This window comes from Ipomoea triloba, chromosome 5, assembly GCF_003576645.1.
Source record: "Ipomoea triloba cultivar NCNSP0323 chromosome 5, ASM357664v1".
In the NCBI taxonomy this organism is placed as follows: domain Eukaryota; kingdom Viridiplantae; phylum Streptophyta; class Magnoliopsida; order Solanales; family Convolvulaceae; genus Ipomoea; species Ipomoea triloba.
Genome location: NC_044920.1, coordinates 29,058,317 through 29,066,531, shown reverse-complemented (window position 1 = coordinate 29,066,531; position 8,215 = coordinate 29,058,317). Strand labels below are relative to the sequence as shown.

General features: G+C 30.7%; 1 protein-coding gene and 1 long non-coding RNA gene across 5 annotated transcripts in view; one reads left to right on the top strand and one right to left on the bottom strand.

Moving 5' to 3' along the window:
• Positions 1-2,524: 2,524 nt before the first annotated feature.
• Positions 2,525-3,291, bottom strand: LOC116019417. The gene is made up of 2 exons (XR_004098712.1): positions 3,149-3,291; positions 2,525-3,046 (listed from the first exon to the last, which is right to left on the bottom strand). It is a non-coding gene; the product is annotated as an uncharacterized LOC116019417 (long non-coding RNA).
• LOC116019416 (probable acyl-activating enzyme 1, peroxisomal) overlaps positions 3,223-8,215 on the top strand; it is an 18,134-nt gene continuing 13,141 nt past the window's right edge. For 2 of the 4 annotated variants that reach the window (XR_004098711.1, XM_031259602.1), the window contains exons 1-2: positions 3,223-3,432; positions 6,903-7,188. The gene's annotated coding sequence lies outside the window, so the exon portion shown is untranslated. The remainder of the gene's footprint in view (positions 3,433-6,902; positions 7,189-8,215) is intronic. The other 2 variants (XM_031259601.1, XM_031259600.1) reach the window with 2 other exon arrangements.

The window sequence follows — 8,215 nt, the reverse complement described above, 5'->3', positions numbered from 1 at the left end:
AATTTAAAAAAAAAAAAAAAAAAAAAAAAAGACAAAAACGACGTAATTTTGGACCCAGGTCCACCTTGCAAGGTGGACCTGGGTCCACAGCATAATTTGCCAACGCTCATGGCATGCCTTTTTTAAGATTTAGATAATGCTCTCCTACGAGGGTTTCTGATGTACTTAAAAAAAAAAAAAACAAAAAACAAGGTAGAAATCAACCCAATTCAATTTTATCTCCGCCTAAACATAGTTTGTTTCTTTCAAAAAAAAAATATAGTTTGTTTAATTTGTTAATTGAAAATAAAATTGCTTTATATATATATATATATATATATATTATGAATAGCTATATGATATTTGCACCATATATAAATTTAAAATATTTAAAAATAATTAAATTTTCACATTTTTTCAAATTATTTTACAAAACTTAAAATAAAATAATTTGTATTACGTAATTATTCAAAAAAAAATTCTTTACATGATTTCGAATATATTCCTCATCGCGAATCAATTAGCCTTGTATATTTTAAGCCATAGATATATTGAAGTACAATAAATATTATTTTTAATTTTATCAACAAATTAAAAATATAAATTATTTATTTAAATTAAATATAAAATATAAATTATAAATTTAAAGTAAATAGATATTATTAAAGTTATTTAATAATTTATTTTAATTATATAATAATAATAATAATAATAATAATAATAATAATAATAATAATAATAATAATAATAATAATAATAATAATAATAATAATAATATAAAAGTTGCTTTGCAATTTTAGCAATAGAATTACAAATATTTGACACACCATCTTGCAAGTGTAGCAATTGCAGGCTTGCAGCAATACATATGGCCTTATCAGTTAAGTTTTATACTTTTTGTTAATTTATATATTATTCAAATATGGTAAAGATTGAACATTTAGAGTTATCAATTAAGTTATTATTAATGTCTTTATCATTTCTTTATATTATATATAAATGCATGTAATTTAACAATTGAACAACAACTAATTTTATCCTATACTAGTACACTTATATTTGTCCTTTTCATCCTTAATTTAGAAAGACCTAGACATAGACCTAGTCCTAGTCCATTTTTCTTAACTTATAAATCACACCACAAACATATTCTTCATTTTAATTCGTTTTCTTTAGAGACGTGTTTCAATAGTTTTTTGTTTCTTAAAAAAATTCCTCAAACCTTATCTCTTGACATTGAATTAAGAAATTTTTGTTCCATGTATACACATAATAACAAAGTCTCATTTTAATTTTAATTTTTTTTTGCATTATTATAATATACAAATTGAATGATGTCATATGCAATATGCAAGAGATTTTTTTTTTTTTTGGGTGGGGTGTGGAGTGGGGGTGGGGAGTAATAAAGGGATTTTTGTAGTCAAAGTCTTTTGGGAATCTTAATTCCTTCACTGTTTCACATGTGTTTTACGTAGTGCAAGTCTGTAACGCGTTGCGTATGAAATTGTCATGACTTTAGCTTTTCATTGATGCACTTGTACTACTTAAATAAAAAGTTAAAATCGTGATGTCATTTCATACACAACGCGTTACAAACTTGCACTAAGTAGAACACATGTGAAATATTGAAGGAATTAAGATTCCCAAAAGACTTTGAGTACAAAAACCCTTTATTACTCCAATTAATTCAAAGTTACTTGTACGTTTGATTCACAGCAATTGATTGGTTGAAATGATTCTAGATGGGTTTGGCAAAGCAAATAAGCTAGGTTTTAGTTTCTAGACGTGGCAAATTTGTACAACTTTAATGTGGAAATTTCTTTTAAAATATTTTATTCTACTTTGATTACTAAATTATAATGGTATTTTTATTTTTTAAACCGTAAATTTTGCCTTATTTCATTTGTTAAGAATAATAAATTTAACCATAATTTATAATAAACTTTTATTTAAGTTTGAAATATATATTATCTTACTATAAGTTCTAAAAGAAAATCAATAATAATCACTAATCGCAAGACTTGGGTGAATACTTTGTAATAAATAAGAATAAGATTTATTTAATGAAAATTTATATTTTTAGTCATCATTGAGTTATATATATATATATATATATATATATATTGGGAGCGGGTAGTCCAAGAGAGAACTAAGAACAACTCACAGTCGTCCAAGTGCCCAAATCTAACAGATTAGATCAGAAACACTGAATTTTAAAAAAAATGTGGTGACATTTTCGTAAATAATTGAACATCGAAGTGCAAGCTGTGTTAAAAATGTAAGTAACAGTTTCATATAGTGCACCTAAGTGCAAGTAAAATGTACATTGAGCATCAATATTATGTGCACTTAACATTATCATTAGTTGCATCAGAAATTATCATTAAGTGCACCTATGTGAAAGACTTTATTATTAGGTGCACGAATGTTACCAAGGGAAATTACTTGCACTTGTAAGAAAAAATAGTTGCATTTGTAAGTGATTTTTCTTGCATTTTTTACTTGCAAACTTGCACTAGTTACTTGCACTTGTAACACATCTTACTTGCACCAAAGTTTGAGTTATTTATGAAAATGTCACCACAACATTTTTTTTAAATTACATCTAATTCATTGAATCTGGACACGTGGATGATTGTGAGTGGTTCTGATGTTTCTCCCAGAAAACCGTTCTCATTTAAGCGTGTCCAATATATATATATGTGTGTGTGTGTGTGTGCGCGCGCGTGTGTGTGTGTTTGCGTTCATGTGAAAATCATGGGTGCACGTGAGAACTTCATTGATAGGGATTTATTGCTTGGGTGTCGCGATTGTATGACGATCGATCTCTGTGTTGCGTACTAACTGAGCGACGCGTCAACCGGACTATCCGACCTTCCGCCTCCCGACCGCCTTTCCTATGGAACCTGCAGGGCAAGGCTCGCAGGAACCACTCAGGGCTGGTCGGCCCGAACAACTTGCCTTGGAACGCCTCTCCTCTCGTGGCCCATAGCCACCAAGCACTTGGGCTAAGGACACTGGGCTTGTGCCTGGCCTCCACGTGGCACCTATGCCGGAAGACCAACACCTGTCCCCCGACATACACCATTATATATACCACATTTAATGTTGAAGAAAGGATTTTTGGCACCCTATATATATATATAGACACACACAGAGAGATACATACACACACAACCCTGCCAGGCCAAACCTCCTCAGAGCTGCGCTGCAGCTAGACATGGATGGTTTAGAACGGCGCGCAGCAAACTATATATATTATAATCCTATTGCATTGCTTTCTTGGAACGTGCAGTGCAGCTCCTGATCTGTTTATGGTGAAAGGGAAGCAATAATATAATCTACGGAAACAACAGATTTCCGTAGAAGGAAATGCAGAAGAGATCTATGCATAAAGCTCGCATCTATACTCTCTCAATTGGGAATGCATGAAAATTCTAATAAGATTGCATTGTAAGTTCTGCAACATCCTCCTTCAATTCTTACCGCATATATGCAGCTTTAACTTTTTTTTTTTTTTTTTTGGGGTATTTTTCTTATTCTTTCCATTTTTTTTCCTCTCCCATTCAGTGTATCCTTATTTTGAACGCCCACGCATTATTGAATTCAATTCTATGCATGTACGTTGTCTATCCTTTGAACACAATTTTGTCCACTGATTGAGGTATTGAGTCAAAATTTGCTGCAATTAAGAAAACTTGCCGTCTCGGTGTTGAATTCCATGCATGCATGCATAACTTACTTTTCTTCAAAAAACAGTCGGTACGAAAAAAAACAAATAGAAAAAGGAAACCCTACACTTCAATCGTGTACTATACAAATTTGCATTGATTGATAATTAATTGTGTATTCAAAATCTAAAAAGATTTCACTCAAGTTTGTTGCATTGATCGAATACATTCTTTTTAGAGCAAATACCAATTTTGGTCACACGACTATTAGCAAAATGACAATTTTGGTCCACATGTTTAATTTCTACCAATTTTGGTCTCACTACTATTGTTTTAGTACCAATTTTGGTCCACGACTACTGTTTTAGTGCCAAAATTCATCGCGTTGGTCACCCATTCGTTTAAAACGTGCCAAAATCTAAAAATTTTAAAGGTATTTTTGTCCTTTTCAACTCAATATCCCAATTTGAGCATGAATAAATAGATTTAAGCCTTAAGATCGATCATAATTCACAATTCTTCTCCTCAAATTAAGGTAAAATGAAGAGGAAAACTACAAATTTTGATCGATCTTATGACTTAAATCCATTTTTTCATGCTCCAATTGGATATTTTACGTTGAAAATGACGAAAATACCCTTAACAATTTTAAATTTTTACATGTTTTTAGCGGATGGATGATCAGCGCGATGAATTTTGGCACTAAAATAATAGTCATGAATGAAAATTGATAGAAAAAACAATAGTCGTGGGACCAAAATTGGTATGAATTAAACATGTGGACTAGAATTGTCATTTTGCTAATAGTCGTGGGACCAAAATTGGTATTTGCTCTTTCTTTTTTAGATATTGAATGCAACAGTGTTAGTTATTGGTAGACTATCAAGCAGACAAATGTAGCGACAATTTGATAAATATAAAAACTTTAAAACAAGAAAAGTGCACTGAGAAAAATTATAAAGTCCACCCATTGATATATATAATATTGAAATCATCTTGAATATAACTTTAAATATTACTACATACATGCATTTTTAGAGTAGTAGATCTTAGATGTACATCTATGTATCATCAAATGTACTTTAATTTGTAGTTTTTTTTTGTGAACATATGCATTGTTTATTATATGAAGACCTGTTCTCACTACAACTAAACCTTATATATATCAACTAATTTTTTTATTAATCAAGTCTCTTACATTTTATCAGTTTGTTATCAGTCAAGTCTTCAATTCATTAATGAATATACTTTTTTTTATGTACTTGTTATTTCTTTATTGTATAAGACTTAACTTAAATAATTTAAGCTTTATATTAAAATTTTACATATATAAGAATTTATGGGCACAATGGAGATAGTGGACTGTACATCCGATGTCTTACATAACTTATATAAACTTTACATATATAACTTATAGGTAATTGTTCTTAAATTGATTAATAATAATTTATACTAAAACTATGAGTTAAACATAATACATTAAAAAAAAATTGAGAAGAATAGAATTGAAGTGTCAAAACGATATGATCTAGTCGGCCGACCTACATAGGCTAAGCCAAAAACATGTCGGGTCAGGCATTCTGTTTTTGTCTAGGTTACAAGCTTTGGAAATCTACTTAATTAATAATTGTTTAATGTTTTTTAAAATAATGTATATGTTAAAATATTGATTTTTTTTATAGCTCAAGATTTGAACCTTTAGTCTTTAAGTTAACAATTAATACTATTTCCAATCAAACATATTAAACTTTTTGAACAAATTTCATGTGTTTATATATATGTATATATAGTGCCTCTACAATTATAACTCACAAACTTGACACTTTCTGATGTGACAAGTTTTAATTGGTTAAAATATAAAATAAAAAGGAAAAAGAAGAAAAACAAACCAATTAAAACTTGCCATATCAGCGAGTGGCGAGTTCGTGAGTAGTAAACTTGAAAAAAAAAATCAAAACATCATCGTGTTTTTCTCTCCTTGATCTAGTTGAAAAAAAATTAGGGCATCAATAAATATAATAAACAAAAGAGTAAGTCTTATATAAGATCGTCTCACGTCTCACATATAATATTTTTTAGTTGAAATGTAATGCTTTTTTATAAGTTGATATATAGTGCATGTGTTAGGCCAATTAATTCATATAGTACTTGGTTATTAAGAAATTAAAGTTGACTTAATACGAGAAACATCATTCTAATTAACAAGCTTTTAACTCATTATAAGTTATTTTTTCGATTACGAGGAAAACTTATCGTCACTCACTACTTGAAAGTGTGTATTGAATGAATTTACTATTATATAATAGCATGCAAACTAAACATGATAAATAAATGATAATAAAAAAATTCTATGTGACGAATTTAATTAAGAAAATTCATAACAAACGGTACAAGAATCATGCAGCCTTCCATCGATCAATTACTCCTTTCTTGCCGCTAATTAAAAGTTATGAGAACGTGATCACATGCTGCATGCAGACATAAATGACGTTTGAATGCACATGATTTAATTTATAAACTCAGTGGAACATTACTCAATTACCATGTATGTACTTTAATTTATTGCAGCATATCAACATAATGACGTGCTTAATTATTTTAATCTTAGGTTGTAGACTTTGATTTTCGGATCTACTTTTGTTAATTTAAGTATGAAATGGTCCGATTCATCTTTTCACTATACACTATACTACGTCATTGGTTGCTGCCATGGATGCCCGGTCAAGAATTCCGACATAAAAACGCGTTCTGGAAAATATTTATTATTTCAATATTATAGCTCATAATCTCATATAGTGCGTATATATGGAATGGGTTAGAATGAGATCTTTTGCGAAAAATCTATTAACCTTTTGATATCATAATTGTTTCAATTGCATTTTGTGTCTTTGAGTGTACAATTTTGACCTTTAAGTGCACAATTTTGTAAATTAGAAATGTATGTAGAATTTATTTTAAAGAGCAGTTGATCTGGACTAAATCCATGACTGAGATTTATGTGCATTTTTCACTTGGGAGCTCCTTCGCACCTGATCTAGACCTATATAGAGATGAGAACTCACTCTCCTCGTAGAAAGTATGGACACATTCTTTCGTATAGGTAGCTTAATTGCTCACATGAGTAGAGTTTAATTTAAGAAGAAAGACAGGAATCGAGTTTCACCCGGCTAAAATCAGTTAATTTTTTAAAGAATAACCAAGTTATTATTTGATCATGCTTATATATATATTGACGGCTATTGCTATTGCTAGAACATCAGAGCTGCAGCTAGAAATGGATGGTTTAGAATGGCGCGCAGCAAACTATATACTCCGTATATAACAACATTGACGACGCCTATTGGTTTCTTGGATCGTGCAGTGCAGCTTCAATTCTGTTTATGGTGATAGGGACGCAATTAATATAATCCACGGAAACAACAACTGATTTCCGTACAAGGAAATGCAGAAGAGATCGATGCATTAAGCTCGCATCCGCACTCTCTCAGTTGGGAATATAATTGATCCATGCATGGTGTTGAACATTTTAGCTCGGATTGTAAGTTCTGCAACCTCCTCCTTCAATTCTTACCGCATATATGCAGCTATAACTTCTTCTTCTTATTTATTTATTATTTTTTTTTTCATATGGACTCAAAAGTATCTTACCAGAGCAAATACCAATTTTGATCCCACGACTATTAGCAAAATGACAATTTTGGTCCACATGTTTCATTTCTACCAATTTTGGTCCCACGACTATTGTTTTAGTACCAATTTTCATCCACGACTATTGTTTTAGTGCCAAAATTTATCGCGCCGGTCACCCATCCGTTTAAAACGTGCAAATATCTAAAATTGTTAAGCGTATTTTCATCATTTTTAACTTAATATCTTAATTTGAGTATGAATAAATGGATTTAAGTCCTAAAATTGATCAAAATTTGCAGTTTTCCTCCTCATTTTACCTTAATTTGAGGAGGAGAATTGTGAATTGTGATCGATCTTAGGGCTTAAATCTCTTTATTCATGCTCAAATTGGGATATTGAGTTGAAAAGGATCAAAATACCTTCAAAAATTTTAGATTTCGGCACGTTTTAAACAGATGGGTGACCGGCGCGATGAATTTTGGCACTAAAACAGTAGTTGTGGGACCAAAATTGATACTAAACAATAGTCGTGGGACCAAAATTGGTAGAAATGAAACATGTGGACCAAAATTGTCATTTTGCTAATAGTCGTGGGACCAAAATTGGTATTTGCTCGTAATGTCTACAAGTCATCACAGTAGGCGTATCGCTTTATAAGAGAGTGTAGAGTGATATTTGAGTTGGGATTAAATTTCCCATCACGAACTATCTTTTGTGGTTAAGGGTTGACTTGAGCGCGTATTTCATTGAGATTAAATTAAGGGGAAGAGTCCGAGAGACTTAGCTCAATGCCGTGTACGTTGTATATATGCGTCATGATTTACACTTTGCTCTAGATCATTCGTAGATAATCATCAATGCCGTGTTGTATGTGCGTCATGATTATATATTATTAGACTAAACTTATACTCCGTATTAAACTTCCTTATATTTAT